General features: G+C 42.1%; 1 pseudogene; it reads right to left on the reverse strand.

The window, feature by feature from the left end:
• Positions 1-481: 481 nt before the first annotated feature.
• Positions 482-3181, reverse strand: LOC146555316 (uncharacterized; annotated as a pseudogene).
• Positions 3182-12996: the final 9815 nt, after the last annotated feature.

The raw sequence follows: 12996 nt of genomic DNA on the forward strand, positions 1-12996 counted from the left end.
TTTACCCGTCGGCTTCCCGTGGCTGTCATGCGACCGGCTATTGCAGTTAATAATACAACAGCTTCTTGACATTTTTGTGTTTCTTTTTATCGCTGTGTGACTGATTTCAATTGAAAGCCTGCGTGCGCTAGTACCTCTTGCCACGAGTTCCCAGAATCCTTTGCGGTTTTACCCCTGAATGACATCACATTTTCAATCTCTATATAATATGCATGTTAAGTTTTATATTTGGGGTGAAATATCAAGTCTTTTCAAGTAAACCGGTTCAAGTCCAATTCAAGTCCCAGGTCATTGGTGTAAAAGTCCAAGTCAAGTCACAAGTCTTAGAACATTTTTTCAAGTCAAGTCTAAAGTCATAAAATTAATGACTCGAGTCTGACTCAAGTCCAAGTCATGTGACTCGAGTCCACACCTCTGCTTCATAGCCAGTCATTGTTAGTGCAAACCTTTCATTCTTTGGTTTAAACATGATGGACTTTAATCAAGCTATGCTGAACTCATGAGAGCTTTTAGCAGCCAAAACATTGTCCAGTTCATTTTGTAGTTCTGGGTAGGACGTGTACGTATGTCCATGGTAGTTCCAGAAGAGGGCCGCATGTGTGGGCTACAGGTCATCGTGCCAGTCCATCCACAGGCGTGAACAGTACCTCAACCTTGTCAACACAGATGACATCTGACCCAGTAAGAAACCTGAACATCCTTCTGAGCCCTGTATCGTCAAGTCCTCTGATGTACTGGTTCAGAAATCTGAAGCTTTGCTTCTCTGCTTGAGTGGTGGGAGAGGCAGTAAGCAACTTCAAAAGCTTTCTCGTTGTTGGCTTTTTATCTTCATACATTTGTAGGACATCTTGTGGGCTTTGAAAAGCTTATTTTAGGAAGTGGCTTGCAACCAAGGACATTTTCTCTGCGGCATATGCTGGTTTTTGGATTAATTGTTTGTGTGCGACTTTCAGAAGAAGGCCTTTTAAGTTCTCTTTGTTTGGAAGCACTGATACATCCAGGCTATCCATGAGATCCAGCACTTCATCCCTGTCTTCATCTGAAAGATCTTCTTTTAGTGCCCTTGTTATTAGATCCCTATCTGATTGACTTAGGTAAAAGAGAAGACTTTCAAACAGCAGATCATCTGATACTTGATTCTCACCGAAGATGAGTGCCACTGTGAAAACAGGAGCAAGGCGACAAGGGAAATATCCATGGTCTTGAAATCCCTTCAGTAAAATTCTACCCATGGATTTCCACTCTTCTTCCTGCCATTTAGGAGACAGTGATGGCACTCTGAACTCCTCTCCTTCAGCTGTGTTGTCCACAAACTCTGACCAAAATGCAGCATACACATCTCTTGATACGCCATCTGCATCAGCTCCTTTTTCATTAATGTAGGTGTATTTTAGAGGGTGTATGAGGAGTGCTGGATCTTTGAACTGGCTGATCATCTCCTCCAGAATAGTAACCCTGTGAAGTTTGATGGTAACACAGACAACATCATATGATCCTGCAGAGCTTATTGCTTCATTGCTTATAGATGTATCTGGACTACTGACTGCTGTGTTTGTTGGAGGAAGTGTAATGGATGTGATGACCAGATCATCTTCCTCAAACTGCAGGAATGGTTCATCTATTACAGTGTCATCAAGTTGACAAGGCAGAGGCTCTCCAAGGTAGGGTCCAATCATTACCTCAGATGTGTCTAATAATACATCTTCATCAGCATTCCTAGATTCTGATGATGAGATCACAACAGTGTGAGAAGCTTCTTCATCTCCTTGATGTGAATCAGTCAGTTGTGTAACATTGTTTACATGTGTTTTCCCTCTATCATAAACTTCTTCATCATCTTCATCATTGGAAAATCTTCTTGTGCACAAGTAAAATCTCAACATTCCCATTTTAAGTGCTGAGTAGAGTTCTCCAACTGTGACATCTTAATCAAATACAGCCTCTTCCTGATAGTCTAATATGTCATGACTGAACACCTCCCATCTTCCAAATTTGCTTTTTCCACTTGGAAAGAAAAGATCTTTAGCATACTGTAATATGTCAGCTTTTTTGGAGTTTTTGGGCACATCAAAGGTCCTTGTTCCTCCTCCTCTGCGCTTTCTCACTTGCTTACCTTCATGGATCCACCCTAACTCAATTTTTCGAGTCTTTTTCTCAGCCCATTTGTTGTTTTTTGCATATGTTCTTTTTCTCTTAGAAACAAATGCCTCCTCATGATCAGGTTTCTTCTCATTTTCATTGATTCCCATCTTTTCCTTCAATTTTTCGAGCAATGAGTTTTTTTTCTTGATTCCTTAGTACTTGCACCACTGTTTTCCAAGCAGAACCGTCTGGCAGCTATCCGATCACCATATGTTGGGATGTAACCAGACAGGGTCTTGTCATCCATGAAATCAATCACTGTGGCATCAATCTGTAATAAGAGATATTTATTACTATACAGAAGTACAAGGTATACCTGCTGCCACACCACATGAGGTACCTCACTAAAAAAATGTATGTACATTTCACATGTGTTTTGATAATTGTCTGTTATTATTTTAGTGGCAGCCATCAATATTTAGCATTTATTCTTTTCCTCTCTCTATGCCAGCAACATTAATGAGATTCTCTAACATGTTATTAATAGAAATATTACAGTATATACAACGCCCACTTTTGAAAAAGTAAATTAGTATTCACGTATCTTTCAGTTGCACAGAGAACAAGGGGTTGAACTCACAGTTTTTTTTAAATTGAAGCCAAATATCAATATAAGCACAGTTTAATTCATTTGTTTTTAGATAAACAAGGAAACATTGTGCATCACATAATATAGCGATATATTTACGAAACCTGGAATATGCATACGGGTTAAGTAGTAACATGTGGTCATACAACGACCCAGTTTTATACAGCGGGTTAATTTGTTTTACATTTTCCATTCCATATAGATCCACACCAATGCAGCCTACCGTTACGTCCTTACGCAGTCAAAGCGAGAGAAGCGAAAACCGCTGTGGTTGCTAACTTAGCAATATGTCACATTTTTAGATGCTGTAACTTCGTAAAAAGCGAGTTTTACAAGTTTCCCCCTCAGGAGAGCACTTATGTGTTCTTGTAGCATTCGTAAGAGACAGTCCTCAGGTACACCACGATTCCGAAGAAATCTCAGAAGTGGGCTTTCAGTGTTTGTGTCCATGTTGAAAGCAGGGCATTCAAAGTTAAGTGCCAGTTCTGAAGAGCGTGAGCTCTCCACACCTACCATGGATTTGGGTTTCCGAACGCAACACGTTTTACGTTCTTACAATAAAAAATGTTATTGTAATGGTATTTGTTTTTTTTACATTTGTACAATATATGATCACGTTCGTACAATATAATATTTATATTGTACGAACGTGATAATTATGTATATTGTAATAACGTGATATTATGTTGTTCAAACGTGAAAAGTATATTGTACAAACATGATAGTATATTGTACAAACAGGAAAAGTATCTTGTTAGAACAATAAACTTTTCACGTTATAACGTGATACACTTGTATTTTTCTTTTGCCTGGGTGGCAGCTCTACGCTTCCGTACTGAGAGCAGGTCAGCGGATGTCTGTCAGCACAAAAAGCAGAGGTCTGAGCAAGAACAAATGCCAACAACTGAGCAAGAGGGGCTGTTATTGTGGGTGTATATGAATAGTAGCAAACAAAAGAAATACACTTCTTACACGCAGCAATGAATTTTGTTCTCTCAAATTAAACTTTTCTTCAATCAAAATAAATTTCTCCTCAAAATGCAACATTGGCGCTTGCATTTTATTAATGTGCGCTCAGAATAGAGGCACAAAAATAACGGCATCTAAAACAGCCAATCAGAAGCCCAGCACAGCCTGTAGCTCCTCTGACGACCAGCAGGGGCTCCAGCAGTATGTCCGTCCCGTTAAAACTTTACAACAGAAATAAACATGTTTACAGCCTGATACAAACACTGTTTGGTTTCTACAGAGACGACCTCCTCCTACATAATGAGAATGTGTTTATGACTCACCTGTCTTCATTATTAGGGGCGCAGCCTCTTTGACTGCCACGTGAGTGGCTGGACCTCTGGACTGTGCTTGTGCTGTTGGATGTTTCCTGGATTGTTGTTAATAAAGTTACAGATTTAAGATGTCAGAAGCTCAAAGATCACATCAGAGATTTCACAAGAAATCCTGAGGCCTCTCTTTTCTCTTCAATTGCTCACTGTGTCATTAATCTTTTTGTTCCCTCACACAACAATCCCACACACAGCCAGCAGCATGTGATGGAATCTGCAGAAATTATAATCTGTGGGATTGATGAAGCCGTGTTATTACTGAACTGATCAATCAGACTGAGCGACGAGGCCAGCGTGCAGCAGGAGAGCAGACGTTTCTTCCTCAGTGTGTCAAAGTGTGTTTGAGTCTTTGCTGTGAGGAGTGTGCAGGATGCTGTGATGAACCACTGAGAGCTGCATTTTAATGCTGCGTCCGGACGCTCAGCTCTCAGGATTTATTTGCTTCCTCTGACGGCCTGCACTGACTCATGGCTCTACTCCAGCATTCATTCAGGGGACTGTCACAGCCAATCACAGCACAGACACACTTTGGCAACTTTGACCAAATCCAGGAAATTCACTGACTTTAAATAAATGAATAAATGATGGACACAAATCTGTCGATCTACGATAAAATCTGATTGATGGCCTCATCGCTCAGTCTGATTGATCAGTTCAGTAATAACACGGCTTCATCAATCCCACAGATTATAATTTCTGCAGATTGTATCACATGCTCCTGGTGTTGTGTCGGATTGCTGTGTGAGTGAACATCAATAAAGATTCATGACACAGGGAGCAGCAGCAGAGAGAAGAGAGGCATCAGGAGTTCTTGTGAAATCTCTGAGCTTCTTATTGCGAGCTCAAGTCTGACGTCTTGAATCTGTAACTTTATTAACAACAATTCAGGAAACATCCAACAGCACAGGCATGGTCCAGAGGTCCAGCCACTCACCTGCCAGTCAAAGAGGCTGCGCCCTAATGATGAAGACAGGTGAGTCATAAACACGTTCCCATAATGTAGGAGGAGGTTGTCACTATAGAGTCCAAAACAGTGTTTGTATCAGGCTGCAGGTACAGGTGAGGCGGCATGCTGACCTGCCAAGACATTGATTTGTTTCCACTTCCTGTCCAGCTGCTTGTTGCTTCCTTGAGTAATTAAGAACATAAATCACACATTCAGTGTTTCTGCTGGCTGCTGTGGAGAGAAGAAGAAAGTGCAGCACTCCTGGACCACTTAACTGGGTCAGTGTGTGTGTGTGTGTGTGTCTCACTGATGAATTTTGGAGCCCTTCCTCTCCCATCAGCACTAAATCCATCATGGCCGAAGGCTGAAGGGGATCGTAAACACCGGCCCTCGTTCACTGCACGATTGATGCCAGACTGTGTGCTTGCATGGCTGCATTTGTGAGGAACAGCGAGCATTTTAGAGACTGTGAGGACATTTGTTCCACTCATCACTGTGGGACAGTCTTCAGCATGGACAAACTCTTGCATGGTCCAGACTGTCAGACAGGTTGGGTTGTTCAGGTTTACAAAGGCCGGTATGTGTGTAAATGGATAAATGCATTTCCACATTTACTCGACAAATTTGAGCTCAAAACCTCAGTCTGTGGGGACATTTCTGCACTGTGGGAACATTTTTTCTCTGCGGGGACATTTCTGCTTCCTGTGGACATTTCTGCACAGTGGAGACATTTCTACTTCCTGTGGACATTTCCGCAGAGTGGGGACATTTCTCTTCTGTGGGGATGTTACTGCACTCTAGGGACATTTCTCCTCTGTGAGGACGTTTCTGCTTCGTGGGGACATTTCTCTTCTATGGGGACATTTCTCTGAGGGGCCAAACGGACTGCAACTTCAGAAAACACTTGCAAAAAGAAAAACGCTGCAAAAAGAAAAACACTGCACTGCAACTGTAATCATATGATTCTAATAATACTACAGATATCTGAAATATAGGCTGTGTCCCAATTCAGGGTCTGCAGCCTTAAAGGCCGGTTTTTAAGGGCGATTATGTCACAGCGACGCGACGAAGGCTGTTCCAATTCAAAGGCTGCTCGAAATGCGGCCCTCAAATGCGTCCTTCATTTCCCTGAATTTTAACGATGTGGCGGTGTAGACTTCGTGGCCCAACATATCCCAGAATGCATAGCACGGTGGTGGGTGTGGATAATTTTGCCGAAAAAAACGGTGGAAGCGGGGCGGCCAAAGAGTAAACTTTCAAAAGTAAGTTCTGAATATTATGTCACTTATTTATGTGCAAATGTTTAATAATGAAGAACATTAAAACATTACTGTTGGCCACATGTCGGCAAAGTTATGTGACATTAGCGATGTTTGTACTTTCAGCGTTTACTTTGCTTTAAAACCTTTACTTTATACGCCGTTCGATAGGTGACCTTAATCTTACAGAGAATGTGATGATTTTGTGGATAATTAAAGTCAGTCATATATCCACAAACACAACAAGCTCAAAGTCAGTGATGCTGCTCGGTTTGCAGTCCTGAATATCACGGCACAAGCAGGATTCACTGCACTTTTAATGTTAGCTATGTTATATTGCTGCCTCTGTTCGGTGGTGTCAAGCCAAACGGACTTTAACGTGTGTTTGAACGAGCTGACGGTTCACTCGTTAAGCTGGAAGAAAGATGCTTTAATCACAGGAGTCACACATGTGTCCACTGTACCATCTGGGAACTCTTCTTGTTTAGCACTCGTAATAACACAAACACTAAATCCTTCTTCTCTTGTGCTCTTTTGTAGCAGTGTATACACCTGAGACTGTCACCTGTCTGTCTGTCCTGCACTCACATATATATATATATATATATATATATATATATATATATATATATATATATATATATATATATATATATATATGGTGACTGGTGAGTGTCAGCACCACAGTCCAGGATGAGACAACGAACATCCAAGAATACATTGGGAAGATGGCCCCAACTGACCGAGTGCTCAGTGAAAACCTCAGGCAGCAGAAACCCAAGAATGAGGAGGAAGAGGAGGAACCATCATGGAAGGACAGGCCCCTGCACGGTATGTACCACCGGCAGATAGAGGAGGTGGCTGATATCCAGAAATCCTACCAGTGGCTGGACAAAGCTGGACTGAAAGACAGCACAGAGGCACTAATCATGGCAGCACGAGAACAAGCTCTGAGCACAAGATCCATAGAGGCTGGGGTCTATCACACCAGGCAAGACCCCAGGTGCAGGCTGTGTAAAGATGCCCCAGAGACAATCCAGCACATAACAGCAGGGTGCAAGATGCTAGCAGGCAAGGCATACATGGAACGCCATAACCAAGTGGCCGGCATAGTGTACAGGAACATCTGTGCCGAGTATAACCTGGAAGTCCCGAGGTCAAAATGGGAGATGCCCCCAAGGGTGGTGGAGAATGACCGAGCTAAGATCCTGTGGGACTTCCAGATACAGACTGACAAAATGGTGGTGGCTAACCAACCGGACATAGTGGTGGTAGACAAACAGAAGAAGACAGCCGTAGTGATCGATGTAGCGGTTCCCAATGACAGCAATATCAGGAAGAAGGAACACGAGAAGCTGGAGAAATACCAAGGGCTCAGAGAAGAGCTCGAGAGGATGTGGAGGGTGAAGGTAACGGTGGTCCCCGTGGTAATCGGAGCACTAGGTGCGGTGACTCCCAAGCTAGGCGAGTGGCTCCAGCAGATCCCGGGAACAACATCGGAGATCTCTGTCCAGAAGAGCGCAGTCCTGGGAACAGCTAAGATACTGCGCAGGACCCTCAAGCTCCCAGGCCTCTGGTAGAGGACCCGAGCTTGAAGGATAAACCGCCCGCAGGGGCGTGCTGGGTGTTTATATATATATATATATATATATATATATATATTTTTGCAAGTGTTTTCTGAAGTTGCAGTCCGTTTGGCCTCTCAGGGCCACCGTACATTTCTGACACTTCAAGGAATAAATTCAAAGTAATGTGACTGCAGTTCTATTCAGTGTATTGGCGTTCTGATTGATTGGATTTCCTCTGAGCATTATTGATCCCTCTCACTTTTCATATGTAATTATCTGTCGGCTGTTGCAGATCCTTCAGTTTTCAGCTGATTTCTCCTAATAAGTTGTCGTCTTCTCTCTGTTCTTCATATTGGAGCAGAGACATTTACATAAGAGGATTTACGATGAATCACATGCAGACACTTTAACGTCCCTCAGTGCTGAGGCAGCAAAGAGAATAAAGAATAAATAATGAGGAGATGTGCTGCTCAGATGAATGAGCGTATTAACGCTTCAGAGAACTTCATTATTTACATCCGAGTTTTAAGATGCAGCGTTTGTTTCCTCGCAGCCTGGAGAACAGAAGACATTTCTATATATACGTGAATAAGAGCCTGAGGCGCTTCACTTGGCAGCAGAGCGGCTCATGCATTGTTGTCCTGAAACACAGCGAGCATATTTCGCTTTCAATAAAGCCCAGAGGTATCTACTCTCTCAGTCTATGCACAGCTCTCTTACCCTCCATCACAAAGCTGATGAAGATCAAGAGGAAGATGAAGATCAACACATACAAGTGAAAGTCGGTAACGCTTCAACTCTTTAATTAACAGACCATTTTCAGGAGAAGTCAGAATAGTGAGTGGACATTTGAGAGTGAAATTCATTAGAAAGCCAGAATTATAACTGTATAAACAAGTATAAAATGATATGAGAATCGGTTCAGGAGAAAAGTCACAATAAAAGCTGTAAAATCTGAAGAATAAAGATAAACAAGTTTGCATGTCTCAAATAACAATAAAAGCTCACTTTTATCCCGAAAAGTATTACATTTATTCATACAAATACATTTCTTTTTCTGTGTCTGGTCAGATTTATAAAGAAATATTTTTCAAACTTTTTCAATCTTAATGTAACTCAAGATGATTTGTTCTATTTGAACGCAGCAGTTCTGCTGATTTTCAGAGCTAAGTCCCACAATTGGTGAATTTTAAGGATCATTGAACCAATCAAAAATATTTTAACCTTCATTAGTACAGGCTGGCGTGTTAAAGTTAATGGGGGATAAATTTAAAATGAATGCATTGATTTTCTTTCTAAATGATAAAAATACTATTTTGTGTGAATGTGAGATATTTGATTGTTCGTTATAGTTACAAACAAAAATTTATGTGATTTTCCTTGAAAGATGATTGCTCAGTAAAGAAAATATTTTAGGTATTTAAATGCGCTGTGCTGGCCGTCCATGTGACAATCAATTGCAGAAAGCCTCTGTTTGTGAGCGGACATGGAGGCCACAGAGGAAGAAGAAGAATAAGCTGAGAGGATTTTATGTTGTCAGTGTGGGAGGCAATAGAGGCTGCTGAGAGATGAAACTGGGAGTGAATGAGCTCAGGGATGTTTTGTGTCAGAGAAAATTTACTGCAGGATGGCACATGAAGGACAGCCTTTGTGTACAGAGGAAACCTCTCCTTCGGATCTGTTTAAAGATTGTTTTTGCTTCTTCTGATAGTTTTTGTGACGGAGAAAATCCAATTTGTGTCGGCAGCAGCGAGGGCAGGGAGCCGAGCACGCTGCCGAATGATAAATAACCCAATAGAGACGAGTCGCTGCTGTTGTTTGAGTCTCATCTGGCCCACATTAATTTTCTCTTTTTACAGACAAAAGGTGAGTTCAAGGCCCTCGGCAGGTTCAAGACTATGGCTTTGTGTTTATCAGAAGAATGTTTGGAGCCACGTGGGAGGAAAGAAACCGCCAAGAACAAAGGAGATGCACAAATACATCATATGAAGCTCCTGTTATTAATAAAGAGCTGAAGATAAAGCAAAGAAAACTTTGGTGAGTCAACAAACAGCGCCATGCAACAAGTCCCATCAGGTTATAAATCAAATCCAGCAAGTTCAAAATTTACACCAAGGAGTTCCAGAGCAACACATGAACATCCCAAATCAAATCGAACAAGAGTCACATCCAGACAAGGCCCAAAGTAAGTAGTAAGTAGCTCTAAATCAAGTCTGAGAACAGGAAAAACAAGTCCCAAATCAAGGCTAAGAAATCCCAAATCATTTTATCGAGGCCCATAATCAAGTTCCATGTCCCTAACATAATCCAACAAAACCCAAATCAGCGGAAAATAGGCCCTGAAATAAGTCCAAGTCCCGCACGAAGGCCACTAAATCACAAAATGACGACCATGATCTAGTTTGCTAAATCCCAAATCAAGTCCATCAAATCCAACATCAGCTCCAAATCAAGACTGAAATGAAAACCCACAAATCCACATGTCAAATCTAACAACTCCTAAATGAAGTCCAAAATGAAGTCCCAGTGTATCCAACAAGATAAAGTTTGATTATCCTATATTACATGTTAGATATATTAGCTCCAAGTTCCAGAGCCAAACCACCCAGGCCCTGTTAAAGTAATACAAGCTGTAAACTGAATCCAACAAGTTTTAACTAACTTAACAATTCACAAATTGTGTTCCACATAAAGGCTGTTATGAAGTTCAACTGCATCCAAAGTAAAGACAAGCTCAGCTCTAAGACCTGAACAAATCTCGGAATTAATTCCAGGTCCCAACCAAAAAGTCTTCAGTTCCACAGCAATAAATCCACATCAACTCTTTGTACAAATCTTTATGTTTCAGGTCATAAAAGTCATTATTCGCTCTCCAACTTCAGCATACCCTTTGCATTTTCAAACACAGACTGAGTACAGTACACTCGGTACCCCAGAGTCTTACTTCACCCTGACCATTTCTACCTTCAGATACATGAATTCTGAAGGCACATTGTTCCTGATAAATTGCCTCTGGGGCAAAAAGCATTGCATTCATTTACTGAAAGCAGAAAAAAGACAAAGTGTTGGCTCGATGGCAGGAAGTAGACCGAGGGATGTGATGGAAAACATCAGAACCGGAGCAGACAGAGAGGGAGATCAAAAGGCCTGAATCAGAATAAAGACTCTGCAGGTTGTTGAGTTTCTTCAGTGTGAGCTCTTTGTTAAAGAGAGGTTCCCCTCCTCCTTTTCCAGCTGATGAGTGTCTTTTTTCTCTTTCTAAATGACATTCAGCCCAGGGTTCCACTCAAGTCCCTCAGAGCTGCACACCTGACTGCTAATACACTGATCATATGATCTTGAAGACTAACAGTGGAACGCAGCAGAACGGGCTGTTAGGTTTAAGACTGTGGAGGCAGTGAAGCAGATTTGCCAAAAAACTAAACACAGGAGCACATTTACACTGGTGGGGTAAGGACTGAGGGACTCTGACCTTTGACCTGTGTGACTGAGACTGATGACTGTGTTTTACCTGCTGTCAAAGTGGCAGAAACTGAATGTGTTCATTCTCACATTGTAAACTCTGGACTGGGTGAATAAACGAAGAGGCAGAGCACTTGGTTTCAGGAAACAAAGGAAAGTTCTGAGAGTTCAGAGCGGTTGGAGCTGGAGTCAGAGCACCTCTGCTGTTAGCAGGAACCCCCATTTGAGAGCATCTAATGAGTCTGTCTTTAGCCTGAAGAAAGAAAGCTCAGGGTCGGCTCTGATCCCCTGTGAACCAACTGATGTTAGCTAATGTTAGCTGTTCATCACAGCAGCTACTTTGCTTACAATAAGCCCTGCCCATATATAAAGCAGTTGTTGGGTCTGTCTAGCACAGACCCACCACTGGAACGAGACAATTCTACTACAACAGCAAAAAGCATTGGACACCAAGCAGAGCTCTTTGTGTGATCTCGTGCACGAGGGAGAGAACTGTGACGAGCGCTGTTCTTGACGCTCGAACTCCAGTCGCTCTTGTCTGTTCCCTCGTAACACTGCTCTTTATTGCGGTTTGACTAAGGCATACGTTCATTAACATATGACGTCTTACATAGGCATACATTTAAACAAAGAGTTCCATGTCTGTGTGTCGTGTGTGTGTGTGTGTGTGCAGGGGGGGGGGGGGGGGGGGGTGTCAAGATGTGACCCTGTGAACGACTCCCCAAAGCTGGTGCCAGGAGTCCAGCGGTCCACGACCTCTCTCATGACCGTAAGATGTGTGTGTGTATGCCAGGGTGCTCTGGGAAGCACACAGAGTCTTTGCAGACTGCTAAGGATCAGACATCCTATCAATATGCAATCGATTATAAAACTCTAAGCATATATGGGTACATATTTCTAAGCATAAATGACAATCCACAATATAAACCTAATAGCAGTCCTCTTTTGTTTCTCTGAGCTGAGACTGAATGAATGAGTGAATGAATGAGTGGAGTCCACGTTGGTCTGGTCGCAGCTAGTTTTGTAGTGTGGACTAGTGTGAGCCATCCTGAAAAGTGAATGAGCTCCTGGACCTACCTGATACTTTCTGTCTGATGAGAGATTCATTGAGTCAGCTGGTATCCCACAATGCTCTGCTCTCTCTGATGGTCAGGGAGGTCTTACTGATTTCAGGTCATTTGATGAAGCAGCTGGAGGGAAGAACCACAGGAAGAGATGAAGAAGAAGAAGAAGAAAGAATAAAAAATGAATAAAAAATGCTCCTGGAATAAAAAATGAAAGCTGAACCTTTGGTTCCACTGAAAACACGTCAATAAAATGCTGAGAGAAGAAAGACAGCGAGGAAAGTTTCTCTGCAGCATGGTTTAAACTTTATTTTTGTGCTCATCAGCTCAGGAAATCTGTGCATGTGGTCATTTTGTGTCTTTGTGGTCACTTTGTATACTTTTATCACTGCTGCGTGTGTGCGTGTGTGTGTGTCGTCTCATGCGTTTCCCAGTAAAGCTTGCATCAGGGCTTTGTGCTAAGGTTGATTCCGTAATCCGTCCACAGCTTCACTAAGGTGATTTGAAACAAATCTGTCCATTTAAATATCAGTCTGTCTGAGCCTCCAGGACTACACGCCTTACACAATTTTATGAAATACAAATCTCACATTAAACTTAAACTCCTGCCGTTGCAGACTTGTAGT

The sequence above is a fragment of the Mchenga conophoros genome, linkage group LG17 (assembly GCF_057382185.1).
Source record: "Mchenga conophoros isolate Kocher_MC1m ecotype Shallow Benthic linkage group LG17, M_conophoros_male_GT1.1, whole genome shotgun sequence".
Taxonomy (NCBI): Eukaryota; Metazoa; Chordata; class Actinopteri; order Cichliformes; family Cichlidae; genus Mchenga; species Mchenga conophoros.